Source organism: Lontra canadensis, unplaced genomic scaffold (assembly GCF_010015895.1).
Source record: "Lontra canadensis isolate GAN:19392208 unplaced genomic scaffold, GSC_riverotter_1.0 scaffold1216, whole genome shotgun sequence".
NCBI lineage: Eukaryota > Metazoa > Chordata > Mammalia > Carnivora > Mustelidae > Lontra > Lontra canadensis.
In genome coordinates, this window is record NW_022632200.1 from 730 (window position 1) to 14,881 (window position 14,152).

General features: G+C 45.4%; 1 long non-coding RNA gene and 1 pseudogene across 1 annotated transcript; both read left to right on the forward strand.

Moving 5' to 3' along the window:
• The first annotated feature begins 2,805 nt into the window (after positions 1-2,805).
• Positions 2,806-4,130, forward strand: LOC116863445. Its single transcript, XR_004381826.1, has 3 exons — positions 2,806-2,921; positions 3,223-3,347; positions 3,520-4,130. It is a non-coding gene; the product is annotated as an uncharacterized LOC116863445 (long non-coding RNA).
• Positions 4,131-6,042: 1,912 nt separating this feature from the next.
• Positions 6,043-13,718, forward strand: LOC116863446 (annotated as a pseudogene).
• Positions 13,719-14,152: the final 434 nt, after the last annotated feature.

Here is a 14,152-nt window from a genome sequence, read left to right on the forward strand (position 1 = left end):
AAGTCCCCTACTATTATTGTATTATTGTTGATATGTTTCTTTGATTTTGTTTTTAATTGGTTTATATAGTTGGCTGCTCCCACGTTAGGGGCATAGATATTTAAAATTGTTAGATCTTCTTGTTGGACAGATCCTTTGAGTATGACATAGTGTCCTTCCTCATCTCTTATAATAGTCTTTGGCTTAAAATCTAATTGATCTGATATAAGGATTGCCACCCCTGCTTTCTTCTGATGTCCATTAGCATGGTAAATTGTTTTCCACCCCCTCACTTTAAATCTGGAGATGTCTTTGGGTCTAAAATGAGTTTCTTGTAGGCAACATATAGATGGGTTTTGCTTTTTTATCCATTCTGATACCCTGTGTCTTTTGATTGGGGCATTTAGCTCATTCACATTCAGGGTAACTATTGAGAGATATGAATTTAGTGCCATTGTATTGCCTGTAAGGTCACTGTTACTGTATATTGTCTCTGTTCCTTTCTGATCTACTACTTTTAGGGTCTCTCTTTGCTTAGAGGACCCCTTTCAATATTTCCTGTAGAGCTGGTTTGGTGTTTGCAAATTCTTTCAGTTTTTCTTTGTCCTGGAAGCTTTTAATCTCTCCTTCTATTTTCAATGATAGCCTAGCTGGATATAGTATTCTTGGCTGCATGTTTTTCTCGTTTAGTGCTCTGAATATATCATGCCAGTTCTTTCTGGCCTGCCAGGTCTCTGTGGATAAGTCTGTTGCCAATCTAATATTTTTACCATTGTATGTTACAGACTTCTTTTCCCGGGCTGCTTTCAGGATTTTCTCTTTGTCACTAAGACTTGTAAATTTGACTATTAGGTGACGGGGTGTGGACCTATTCTTGTTGATTTTGAGGGGGTTTCTCTGCACCTCCTGGATTTTGATGCTTGTTCCCTTTGCCATATTAGGGAAATTCTCTCCAATAATTCTCTCCAATATACCTTCTGCCCCCCTCTCTCTTTCTTCTTCTTCTGGAATCCCAATTATTCTAATGTTGTTTCGTCTTATGGTGTCACTTATCTCTCGAATTCCCCCCTCGTGGTCCAGTAGCTGTTTGTCCCTCTTTTGCTCAGCTTCTTTATTCTCTGTCATTTGGTCTTCTATATCGCTAATTCTTTCTTCTGCCTCATTTATCCTAGCAGTGAGAGCCTCCATTTTTTATTGCACCTCATTAATAGCTTTTTTTATTTCAACTTGGTTAGATTTTAATTATTTTATTTCTCCAGAAAGGGCTTTTATATCTCCCAAGAGGGTTTCTCTAATATCTTCCATGCCTTTTTCGAGCCTGGCTAGAACCTTGAGAATTGTCATTCTGAACTCAAGATGTGACATATTACCAATGTCTGTATTGATTAGGTCCCTAGCCTTCGGTGCTGCCTCTTGTTTTTTTTTTTGTGGTGAATTTTTCCGCCTTGTCATTTTGTCCAGATAAGAGTATATGAAGGAGCAAGTAAAATACTAAAAGGGTGGCAAAGACTCCAGGAAAATACACTTTAACCAAATCAGAAGAGATCCTAAATCGTGGTGGGGAGAAAGGGGATAAAAAGAGGTTCAGAAAAAGAAAAAAGAAACAATTAAAAAAAGAAAACGAATAAAGAAAAAAATATAAAAAAGAAATATATATATATATATATATATTAGATAAACTAGTTAAAAAACGTTAAAAAAGAAAAGGGTAAAAGTGTAAAAAAATTAGCAGCAGAAGAAAAAAAATTGAAAAAAAAAAGAAAAAAAAATTAAATTAACTGAAAGACTAAAGAATCATGGGGAGAAAGCCATGAGTTCCGTGCTTTGCTTTCTCCTCCTCTGGAATTCACCGCTCTCCTTGGTATTGAAACTGCACTCCTTGGTAGGTGAACTTGGTCCTGGCTGGATTTCTTGTTGATCTTCTGGGGGAGGGGCCTGGTGTAGTGATTCTCAAGTGTCTTTGCCCCCGGCGGAGTTGCACCGCCCTTACTCAGGGCCGGGCTGAGTAATCTGCTCGGGTTTGCTTTTGGGAGCTTTTGTTCCCTGAGCGCTTTCCGCCCTCAGAGAACAGCGCCCAATTACTCCCGTCACCCTGGCCTCCGGGCCTCTCCGAGCTGACTGAGCCTGCGACTGGTTCAAGGTAACCCAGAGCTGAGAGTTACTCCTCGGCTCTGTCTCTGTAGCCGGCTTCCCCATTCTAATACCTGTAAGCTCTGCGACACTCAGACACCCCCATCCTTTTGTGACCCTGCGGGACCTGAGGCCATGCTGACCCCGTGTGGGCTTTACCCCGGTTTAGCCTCTGGAGCGATGTCCCTCAGCGGAACAGACTTTTAAAAGTCCTGATTTTGTGCTCCGTTGCTCCGCCGCTTGCCAGGAGCTGGTCCCTCCCCCCGCGGTCTATCTTCCCGTCGCTTTGGATTCACTTCTCCGCCAGTCCTACCTTTCAGAAAGTGGTTGATTTTCTGTTTCTAGAATTACTGTTCATCTTCTCTTCGATGTCCCGTTGGATTTGTGGGTGTTTGCAATCTTTAGATAAGCTATCTAGCTGATCTCCTGCTACCTGCAGTAGTCTCAGCCTGCTACTTCTCCGCCATCTTGACTCCTCCCTCTGGGAGAAGGGCTTTTAAGCATCCTTTTCCCCACCCTCTGTTCCCAGCCACCGCAGTCTGCAGGAATACTTGCCCACAACGGTCCTGTTTTTTTGGTCTCTAACTACCTGTCCACCAACAGCTTCCTAGAGAGGGGCTCTCAGGGGCAACCCTGGCCCTAGACTCTCCATCCTTATGGGTTGGCATAGAAGAGCTCTGTGGCCGCTCCCCATAACCTCGAGTCTATCTCTTTCTTCTCAGGTGACATCACAGTGGAGGGTCTGGAGGGAGAATGACCATTGCAGACAGGGGAAGTGGTTATCATTGTGGTGGTTTTGCTCATGTGGGCCGGTGAGTGAGCAGCTGCACGGGGGACCAAGGATTGGGGGAGTGGCGGGCTCAGTGAAGGTGGGAGGTGGTGAAGGCTCAGGAGTAAAGGCAGGGAGGGAAATGCAGCAGGGAGATGCTTAGTTGGGGGTGAGCAGAAGTTTGAGGAGACGAAGGCTAAGAGGGTGGTGCTCGCATATGAGCACCAGAAATTCAAGGGTTTTCTTCTCAGATTTTCTAGAAACCATGTGGGTATCTCACTGCCCTTCAAGGCTGTGAGTGGGGAGGTCAAGATCAAGGTGCAGATTGTATTGTTGTGTTTCAGCTGTAATTGGGCTCTTCTGCCGTCAGTATGATATCATCAAGGACAACGACTCCAACAACAACCCCAAGGAGAAGGGGAAGGGGCCAGAACAGAGTCCTCAGGGAAGGCCGGTGGGGACGAGACAGGTGATGTGATATGGGGCCGGTGAGGGAGGGAATGTTGATTTTGCTTCTAGAAGCAGTCAGGGAAAGGGAGAAGGCCAAGAGGGGCAGGAAGAGAGGGGAAATGGATATTTGGGATGGAGGAGGCTCTTACCTTCCTGACATGAGACTCGAGCCATTTTTTTTTTTTTAACAGAAAAAGTCACCATCCATGAACACCATTGATGTATGAGTGAAGAAACGGAACTCGAAAACAGATGCACTAACACCCTGGGATGGGGATAGGGTCAGGGAGAGCCTCAGTTGGTGATCTGCCCAAGACTGAAGGATCCCATAATCTCCTAGAGGGTAATGACACTCCCACAATCTCAGGCCTGGTACCCATCCTCTTTCCACTGTGAGCAGGGCCAGAAGGTAGGTCTCTTAGGGTCTGTGCCCCTGGACCTGGGGAATGGCTATCAGATGGGATATGTCCTTCCATCTCCCAGGTCCAGGGGAGAGACACTTGTTCAACTGTATCCCACTAGGTCCCCGATGGGGCCCCCATTGCACCTGCATCAGGACTCTCGGCATCCCCAGCTGCCCCCACATCTTGCCTCTGGGTCTCAGAGAGGGGTGTTTCTTTGGGTACTCCCCCTCCCCCAGCAACTCAAAGGAATTATCTGGGTCTGGGGGCAGATGCTGCACTGCACTACTCCAATGTCTTCCACGGAGCCTCAGGTGCTCCCCCTCTCACCTGGTAGCCCCCCAGCTGCTGGTGACCTCACCCCTTGGACATTTTTGCAATAAACGTTCTTGGACAAACTGGAGATGACTGTATGGGATACTGTATAGTATGCTGAAGACACTTCCCCACTGTCTCTCCCCTGACCACAAGGGCCTCTCATGCCACCACCAGCTCGACAGGAGCACTCTCATTGTTTTAAGGTGTTTGTGTTGATTCTATAGCCTGGAATGGGTGGGGAGAGGACAGAAATGGGTGTAGAAAACTAGAGCCCTAGTTCCTTTTGTTTTGTTCAGTGAGAAGGGGGGAGAAGGAAAAGAAGAGGGAGGAATATAAATTCTCCTGCATCTGTGGAAACGAAGGTTATACCACATGAGAGGGGCCGGTAACCTTTTTAAGTTCACTGCCCACGTTGACACCCAATCTTTTCACCATTTAGTCCTCTGACTCCTCCATCAACCTCGAGTTAATTTCCAGAAAAGGACTGAACGGTGTTTTGGGACAAATGAAAGAGCAGCTCCACTAATGGATCCTTCAGTGCCACGTGCTCCTATCCTGTGCACTCCTGTACTTCTAGTCTTCCCCGCCCTCACTTTTCCTTTTGTTTCTGTCTGCCTCCGTCTCTGCTGATTTGGTCAAAGTCAATAATAACTGTAAAGTGTAAATGAGTTTATATTCACTCTCTGCCACTATATCCAGAGGAGGATTATGGAAATAAAACTGAGGGGTTGGAACTCCCCTGTCAAAAGACTTATACTTTGGGCTCTAGGGCTACTTCCTTCCTGTGAAAATAGAGGCTTTCCTCTACTGTTTCCTAAATTCCAAGGGTGGGGGGATGGTGCCAGTGAGAGAAATACCTGTTGACGTTTGCAACCACTGTGGGGGAAAAGCTGCAGAACCCAGAATCTGGACATCATATGCTATACTCTCTGGAGAATTATAGGTCTTCTCAACTTCGGATCTTTCCAGAGGAAGTGTAAGAACGCTCCTTTTCTGCATCTCAGTCTCTCTGGCATGTTCCAAGAATTTAGACCAGTGATTCTGAAAGGGACCCCAATCCAAACAGATCAAGAAGTCATTATCCTTTCTACTTCACCAAGCTCCAACCCCAGGTATCACAAGACTTAACTTCATCCTATCAGATAAGCCCAGTTCTCATTTGCCATCTGCCTTGAGCCACAAAAGCATCCAGATCTGGGCAGCAGTCTTTGATCCACTGCTACCCAGTTCTGAAGTAGTACCTCTCACGGGCCACTGGAGCAGAAACACTCACATCTCGGACTCTGGACACCTCATCTCTTGGGATGGAAGTGGCACGGGGTATAGAAGCATGGCATAGATAGAGGGAGCTAGAAGTTCGGAAAATAAGGGCTGTTTAAATGCATCAGCTCTGGGTTGAATCCCAGTTACATCATTTACTGTTCGCTTGTTAAGGGACCCCTCTAATTCCGAGTCTCCTGGCATGTGAAATGGAACTAATAATGCTATCCCCTTCAAAAGCTGTCTTTGAGATTAAATGAGATAATGCATCTACCACCCTTTGCACAGTACCTGGTAGACGCATACCGAGTATTCAGTTAGCTATCATTATTAGCTTTGTGATACCCCGTGCAAATCATAGAGCCTATTTGGGTTCAATCCGGGCCGCAGCAAAACGTATGAAAGCAACCGCCCTTCCTTCCTCCAGGGTTGTAAGGATTAAAAGAAGTGTTCAGCCACACTTTACTCACAATCCCGGCGGGAGAAAGACCGCAATTACGTAGGACCTCGAGTTTGCGGAGGGTTTGTGGGCGTGGCTTGAGCTTGAGAGTGCAAGCAACGACGGGATTGGTTGAAGAGAGGACTCGAGTCTTCTCGGTCCCGCCCTAGACCTCACTGCGCCTGCGCACGTTCTGTTTGCTTCACAGCAAAGCTACGAAGCTACGTGGTGACCTTGCGAAGTATGTCGCGCTGTAGTCGCGTCTGCGTCTGCGGCAGTTGCCGCGGCTGCGTGGCGGGTTGTCCAGGTAACGACGGGAGTTGTCGCTCACTGCTGGCATCCGAGAGACAGGTGTTCGTCATGCCGTTGAAGCACCTGAGGACCCTGCTGAGCCCTCAGGTGAGGAGTTGCGTGCCTCTTCCCTCCCTCGCCAGCCTTAACGTTCCCAGAGAAGTGGGAGAACTGAAATCTCACGATGTTGAGCGCCTACTGCATGCGGAATCTCTGCGCGGCCGGTAGTGTGCAGTAGTCAAGACGGACCGCTAACCTCGGTAGCTTTCATTCCGTTTCCTTTGACAGCAGTTGTGTAGGAGGCCCCCTGCTGGGCGCACAGGGAAACAGCGAACCTAAGTCTGCGCCCAGATAAACAAGCGCTTTAGGTAAAAGCCCCAAAGACGGAGTGCGGAAGACCTCACGTTCGTTCTGATGATGAAGATCTCAGGTTCGGAAAAGGCTGGGCACCGGGGGAGGCACCATGCTAAAGAAAGGCTGGGTTTTGGAGCTAGGAGACCAGCTCTCAAGTCCTAGTGCCAGCTCCACTTTCAATAAATGGTCCAATCCCGCTGACTTGAAGCCCTCGGCACACAGTCTCTGAGCGCCCACCCAACTGCTTCATTTGGAAAATGGGATAATAAATAAACAACAATAGCAACCTGAGGGGGTTTGGAGGAAGAGTTAAAGTCACGTGCGCAAAAGCCTTCGCGAACTAAAAAGCCCTGTAGAAACTGATAGACGAGAGAGAACATTCAAAATTCAAAGGATAGATTCATACAAAGCTAATGATAGTATCTGCCATAAGTGAACGTTTCCTATTAGCAAGACAGCATAATTTCAGGAGTTAGGATTGTGGTTTGTGGAGTCAGACATACGAGGATTTAAATCTTGGTTCCACCCCCTTATGAACTGTGTATGTAAATTTGAGCAAATTACTTAACTTTTCTGAACCTCAGGTTCCCCATCTGTAAAATATGCATAAGCATATCTGTCTCAGCGTTATGAAGTAAAAGGACAATGCATATTGAGCATTTATCAAAATGCCTAGTCTATGGTAAGATCTTGTTAAAGGTTAGTTTTTATTATTCTACTCCCTGCCCCCATTGAATCCTCAGACAGTGCTGTGTGGAATGAGGAAGGCTTCACAGCGAATGTGGTATTAGGAGAATAGAGGGAAATTAGAACAAGAGAGAGAAGTGCTCATTGCTCAGGAAACTGCCCCCAAAATTGTAATTTAAAAATTCCTTTACCCTAATGGAATAATTGGAAGTGAAAATCCCCTTCAGTCTTTCAAAATAAGATGTCATGATGCAGGCAGGGCAGGGCAAACGCCCAGGATTGGCAAAATGATGAAGGCGGATGATGAGCAAGGAAAACAGGAACCCTCAGCCCTTCAAACCTAATTTAATCAAGCGGTGGAGGTGGGTAAAGGTGGTGGTGTGGCTATTTTCTGACTCTGAGGATTTTGATGGAGGGGAGAAAAAAAAAAAAAGAGGCCTTTTAAACCTGGGACTTTGGAGGTAGGTGGGTTAGGAGTGACAAGTAACAAAGTTTCAAACCAGAGCTCTGGAGCCCAAGAAATTAATCACACAATTGGAGCAGAAGCTAAATGTTTTATTTCAAGGAGGGAAGTCCTTAGTGCAGAACCGTTGAGGACCAGGTGGTGGACAGATGTGGAAGAGAATAATTGACTGGGAGATGATCACTTCAAAATTGGACTTCTAAGCAGTGCGTAGTTTGGGGGGGGGATTAAAAAAAAAACAAAACACTAAGCTGGTGGCATTTTCATCCTAAATCTCAACTCTGATTGTTTTACTCCCCATTCCAGAACTTTCACTGTCTTTTTCCTACCAAATAAGCCCAAACTCCTTGGCCAAATTTCAAAGTTTTTTTGCGCTGGCCTCCCTGTTTTTCCTGCCTTACTTCGTCTGTTCTATTTGCAAGATAGTTTCAGCTAAATTAAATTACTGTCTCTTAATGAGATTTGCCTTTGCTCCTATCATTCCTTCTACTTCAGATAACTTCCCCCATTTAACTACATCCAATTCTTCAAAACTTAAAGTTGGTCATTTAAACATAAAATGATTTTAGGCTTCTCCAAACTATCTTCGCGCTTTGTACATGCCTCTCTAATGGGATTTTTCCTGTTTTGCACCATGTTTTTAGCCTGGGGCAGGGACTGTATTTTGCTCTTTGTCTTCCTCTCAGCCCCTGGCTACATGCTTTTCTCAGTAAGGTATTCAAAAAATATTGAATGAGGAGTGCCTGGGTGGCTAAGTCATTAAGTGTCTTCAGCCAGGTCATGATCCAGGGTCGTGGGATTGAGCCCCACATTGGGCTCCCTGCTCACTGGTAAGCCTGCTTCTCCTTCTCCCGCTCCCCCTGTTTGTGTTCCCTCTCTCACTCTCTGTCAAATAAATAAAGAAAACCTTTAAAAAAATAATATTGAATGAAAAAAAAGAAGTATATATTGAATTAATGGCTGAAGACCAGAACCTATTAAAAAAACAACTTATCAGACCAATTTATTTCAGTTGAGCTATGAAGGAGCAAGGCCATTGCAGGGGCACATCGGTACAGTTGATTCTGCGTGTCACCTCGAAGTGTATTTGCATTATGGGTTTCTAAAGCACCTTGTTCTCCTGGGCCAGGGTTTTATAGCCTTGGAGACCAGGATGCATCTTTTGTTTTAAGGACTGTGATGTGGAGAATTGACCAAAGTCACACTAGAGCTAAAGGAACTAGAAATGCTTTTATCGCTCTAGACGAACAGCTGGGCTTATTTTTGCCCCCTCTGCCTCTGCAGGATGGAGCTGCAAAGGTGACCTGCATGGCTTGGTCCCAGAACAATGCCAAGTTTGCCGTCTGCACAGTGGACCGGGTGGTGTTGCTATATGATGAACATGGGGAGCGGAGAGATAAATTCTCCACCAAACCAGCTGACATGAAGGTGAAGAGAGTACTCTGTGTGTCCTTAACCTGTTCATGGGGTCTTAGGAATCTGGAAAACTTCCTAACTTCCCCAGCCATCTGCCTAGGAAATGGCCTGCCCCATCTTTTCTCAGGATAAATCCCTCACGCTCAATACAGTCACACAAACACCTTTTCTTCTCTTTTCTCTACCGTGTGTACTCATGACTTTTTTTTTTTCTTTTCCTTTTTTAACTCTCAGTATGGCAGGAAGAGCTATATGGTGAAGGGCATGGCTTTTTCTCCTGATTCCACTAAAATTGCCATAGGACAGACCGACAACATCACCTATGTGTACAAGATTGGTGAATATTGGTGAGGATAGAGACTGGGAGGTGGGGGTGACTTGGAAAAGAAGGGGATGGCAGGAAGAAATGTCTCATTGGGGAAAGGGGAGTAGAGAAGATGATGGTCCAGGCTGGGACGTGGAAGGCAAAGGCCTTTCTGAGTCTGTTGCTGCTTCCCTATCTGTGCCTGTCTCATGTGTTGTGAGATCCCATCCCTGGTGGAATCAGCCTAAGGTCAGCATGGGGACCTGTGATGGGAGCCCTTGGTGATACAGCATCTTTGTTCCTGTTCTAAAACTGCTCGGGCTCCATTTTATGCCTCCTTTCAAAGCTCCTATGGAATGGAAGGAGACATTAGGGGGAGCAGGGAACGTATCTTGTCTTTCTTCCCTTCCCCCAGCATCACGTGTAGCACTTTCTTTATGAAAGTGTTTTTAATATGTTTTCCCTCCTTTTATTTCGCAGGGGTGACAAGAAAGTCATCTGTAACAAATTCATCCAGATGGTAAAGTCCAGTCCTGTCTGTGAGATTTGGATGAGCAAACATATATCAATATAGCTACTTGTAAGTGTAACCAGAAGTTGCACTTTTAACTTGTCCATCTGACCTTTCCAACTGAGAGGATGGAGGATGGTGTAGCCTGGCTGCCCATCCTCCTTGCTTTCCTCCTGGAGCCCGGCTGTGTCCTCTTCTCCACTGTAGGCGACTGGGGTGGTGGCATGTGGCGGGGTGTTCAGTTTGTTATAAATGCGCTGGGAGACATGGACAGGGTTATCCTTTTCATGATTTCCTCCTTCCAGAGTGCTGTCACTTGTCTGCAGTGGCCAGCAGAGCAGCACATCATTGTTTTTGGACTGGCTGAAGGGAAGGTAAAGGAGGAAGAGAAACACAGGAGAGGTTGTGGGTGGGGATAATGGTTCTGGAGAGAGAAATACGGTTAAATGTCTCCCTTAGGGTCAAGTTATATATTGGGGGAGAAGACGGAAGGACCAGTTTTTTGTTATTTCTTTTTCTTTCCTTAGGACCTGGGTGGGATTGAAAGGAACCTAACCAGACTTGTATCCATTTTCCCATTTTCAGGTTCGTTTAGCAAACACTAAAACTAATACATCATCTACCATCTATGGGACAGATTCTTACGTGGTATCACTAACAACAAAGTGAGTAAGGAAGAGCAGTATCCCAAGCCTGGAGATGTAGGAAGAAGCGATGGGGATGTCGGAACTGGGAGACTATAATACGGAAGATGGGGAGGACTGGTAGCAGGGAGCCCAGGTAGGGTAATGTTTGACACAGAAGCGGGATTTCTTGGTGAGACAGAGTAATCTCTTTCTCCTCTTCCTCTTCCTTTTAATTCACTCACTTTTTTAGTTCCTCTGGGAAAGGAATTCTCTCTGGTCATGCAGATGGCACCACTGTTAGGTATTTCTTCAATGATGAAGGCTCTGGAGAGTCACAGGTATGACTAAAGGATGCTGTGAGATGGGGGTAAAGAAACCCAACATCCCTCCTAGGGGAGGTTGAACATTAAGATTGAGGTGGTTGGCGGGGAGCACTTTTAGATGCAGCCACAGAGAGAATTTTTATTTAGGAGGCCACAGCTTAATATTTGTGGGCAAGGAGGAATCGAGTGGAAAGGATTCTGAGAGTAAGGGAAAGTGAAAATTATCCTTATCTATGTAAAAAGTGTATTTATATGTGTAAATTCATAGAAAAAAAAAGTCATTCTCAAGAGAGAAAAGGGAAAGGGTGGGGGAGAAAAGGAATGTTTATGTTTTACTTGATGTAATTCTCTATTGTTTGAATAACTTACCTTAAGAATTACTTGTAGAGGGGGGCCTGGCTGGCTCAGTTGGTGGGTTATGTGACTCTTGATCTCAGGGTTGTGAGTTTGAGCACCACATTAGGTGTAGAGATTACTTAATAACTAAAACTTAAACAAAGAAAAAAGTAACCCCTTTCAGCCTGGGTAACTTTCTCGAAACTAGGAAAAATCCAGCCTTAGCCTAAAGAACTCTCCCCTGAAACTAAAGAATCTCTTCTTCCCTTTTGACTCCAACCTAAAATATGACATTAAAGGCAGGAAAGAGAAATTCGTACTTTATTGGAAGCCAAAAGAGATTAAAAAAAAAAAAAGAATTACTCATGTAATAATTAAATTTATTTCTTGTGTGAAGAAAGAGTTGTATGCTCCATGTGGACCTACCCAGTGTTAGTTAACGTGTAGGATATGTCCCTTTGGGGGCCTTATAGGTGTTTACTAAAGAACTCAACATTCAGGCCTTTTGATGTTTCCTCTTGCGGACAATGTCAGACGTGTGTGTGTATGTCATACATATGTGTGTAAGAGTATAAAACCTAAAGACAGTTTGTGAAGTTCTCCAGATTAGGATGTGTTGGGGTGGGAAAATGTTGGAAGATTTATACAGGGTATAAATTTTTCCTAGAAAGGAAAAATCCCTGGCTGAGGCTGTCAGAGTCAGAGCGATTGGAACCCTTTACTTCTGTCTTAGGGAAAGTTGGTTAACCACCCATGCCCACCCTATGCCTTGGCTTGGGCAACCAACAGCATCGTGGCTGCAGGCTGTGATCGGAGAATTGTAGCCTATGGAAAGGAAGGCCACGTGCTACAAACTTTTGATTACAGCCGTGACCCTCAGGAGCGGGAGTTCACCACCGCTGCTGCAAGTGTGGGGGCCAGTCTGTTGTGTTGGGAAGTTATGACAGGTGGGTCCCTTTCCATGTTCATCTTCTGCCTACTTTCCCTGTGTACAGCTTGCTCTAGCCCAGTTATTTTCAGCTAGAGTGGGAGAATGGTTGGAAATCAAGTGTATTTTGAAAGAGATCCTTAGGTTTTAATCCACTCACTTCCCTTTTCCTGCTCCCACCATCTGTTGGGACTCCGGCCGTTCCACAATACACCAGGATTTTGTGTCTCTGTGCCTCTGCCTGGGACTCCACAGTGGAATTCATTTCCACTCTCTTTGTATTACCATTGCCTCTTTTCAGACCACTGGCTCAGTGTTTGTAGCATGATATTACACTTTGGTGTTTGTAGTTATCTGGCTAAACTGAAACGCCCTTGAAAAGAGGGCCTATTTGTTTTTTTTTTTGAAATCTCCAGTGGCTAAATTAGCATCCAGTACATAATGTATGCTTAAATGTTTGGTGAAGGAAGGAAGGAAGGAAGGGATGGATGGATGGATGATGGAAGGGTAAATAAAATAAATAAAGGGCCCCGGTCCCCTCACATCAGCTTTATTAGTTCCGTCCTTTTATCCCCTTCGATGTCATGTGGGTCTCTCCCTTCCTTTTTCTCTGTTTCTTTTTCCTTATTTCTCCCTTGCTAACAGCTCACTTTTCTCACCAGCCATGATCTCCTTTTGTTTTCTTCACTCCTATCGCTCTCACCCCATTTTACTTTTGGCTTGATTTTCCCAACTTCCTTTTTTTGAACCTTTTTGTCCTCTCCTATGAGATTCCCTAGCATGTATGTTCTCTTTCACTTCCTTTCTTCTCTAATACAGCGAGACTCATTGCCTTCAGTTACCCACCCATTTCCACCCTTTTGCTCAGTCTCCATCTCTTCTGAAATCCACCTCCTTAATTTCAGACTTTGGGTACTCCACTGGAGCCCTCGAAGAAGCATCTGGGAAGAGGCACAGTCCAAGGAGATTGCCAACTTATATACCGTCACTGCCTTGGCCTGGAAATGGGATGGCTCGTGACTCTGTGCGGTGCGTTTTTTATTTATTTTTTTTAAAGATTTTATTTATTTATTTGACAGATAGAGATCACAAGTACACAGAGAGGCAGGCAGAGAGAGAGGAGGAAGCAGGCTCCCCGCTGAGCAGAGAGCCCAATGTGGGGCTCGATCCCAGGACCTGGGATCATGACCTGAGCTGAAGGCAGAGGCTTTAACCCACTGAGCCACCCAGGCACCCCCTGTGTAGTGCGTTTTACTAGTAATCCCTTTCCACGTGGGTGACTTTCTCTAAACTAGGAAAAATCTGGCCTTAGCCTAAAGCACTCTCCCTGAAACTAGAGAATCTCCTCTTCCCTTTTGACTCCAACCTAAAAATATGACATTAAAGGCAGGAAAGAGAAATTCGCACTTTATGGGAAGCCAAAAGAGACGAAGAATTCTGTAGGCAGGGCTGATTTCTCCCTTTCATCCCATCACTATCCTTGAGTCCTGTGAGTGCCACCTCTTTCCATCTGGTACTTCCCAAAACTGCCAGCTCTTTTACTGCCAACTCTTTCCTAGATTCTAGAACTTGGGTTTCAAGGGTGTCTCTAGATATCCTTCCGATGCCTGTTACCTTTTATGTTGTCGCTTTCCCTTCTAGGGCACACTCTGTGGTGGAGTGGAACAGTTTGCTGCCTCCCGAGAAGCATTTATAAGAAAAAGTTTGAGTTGACGTGTGTGGGACCTAGCCAGGTAAACAGCTGATAGCCTACTGCACCCAAATCTCCTTCTGGACACTTCCACAGTGCCAAATTTAACCCCTGGCAGAGCTGTTCTGGAGAACAGAGTGTATCAGGCAACTCTTTGGCAACTTTCCTTCTGTAGCACTTCCAGCTTATTGTAAGAAAAGATTTAAACACCAAATTTAAGGGGTACAGAGATCACCACTTCCATCTTCCTGGTTTAAAACTTTACTACCTGGGGTGCCTGGATGGCTCAGTCTTACATGTCGGACTCTTGATTTCAGCTCAGGTCATGATCTCAGGCTTGTGAGATCAAGCACCACATGGGGCTCCATGCTGGGCATGGAGTCTGTTGAAGATTTTCTCTTTCCCTCTCCCTCTGCCCCACCCATGTCTCCATCCCTCTCTAAAACAAAACAAAACAAAACAAAACAAAACAAAACA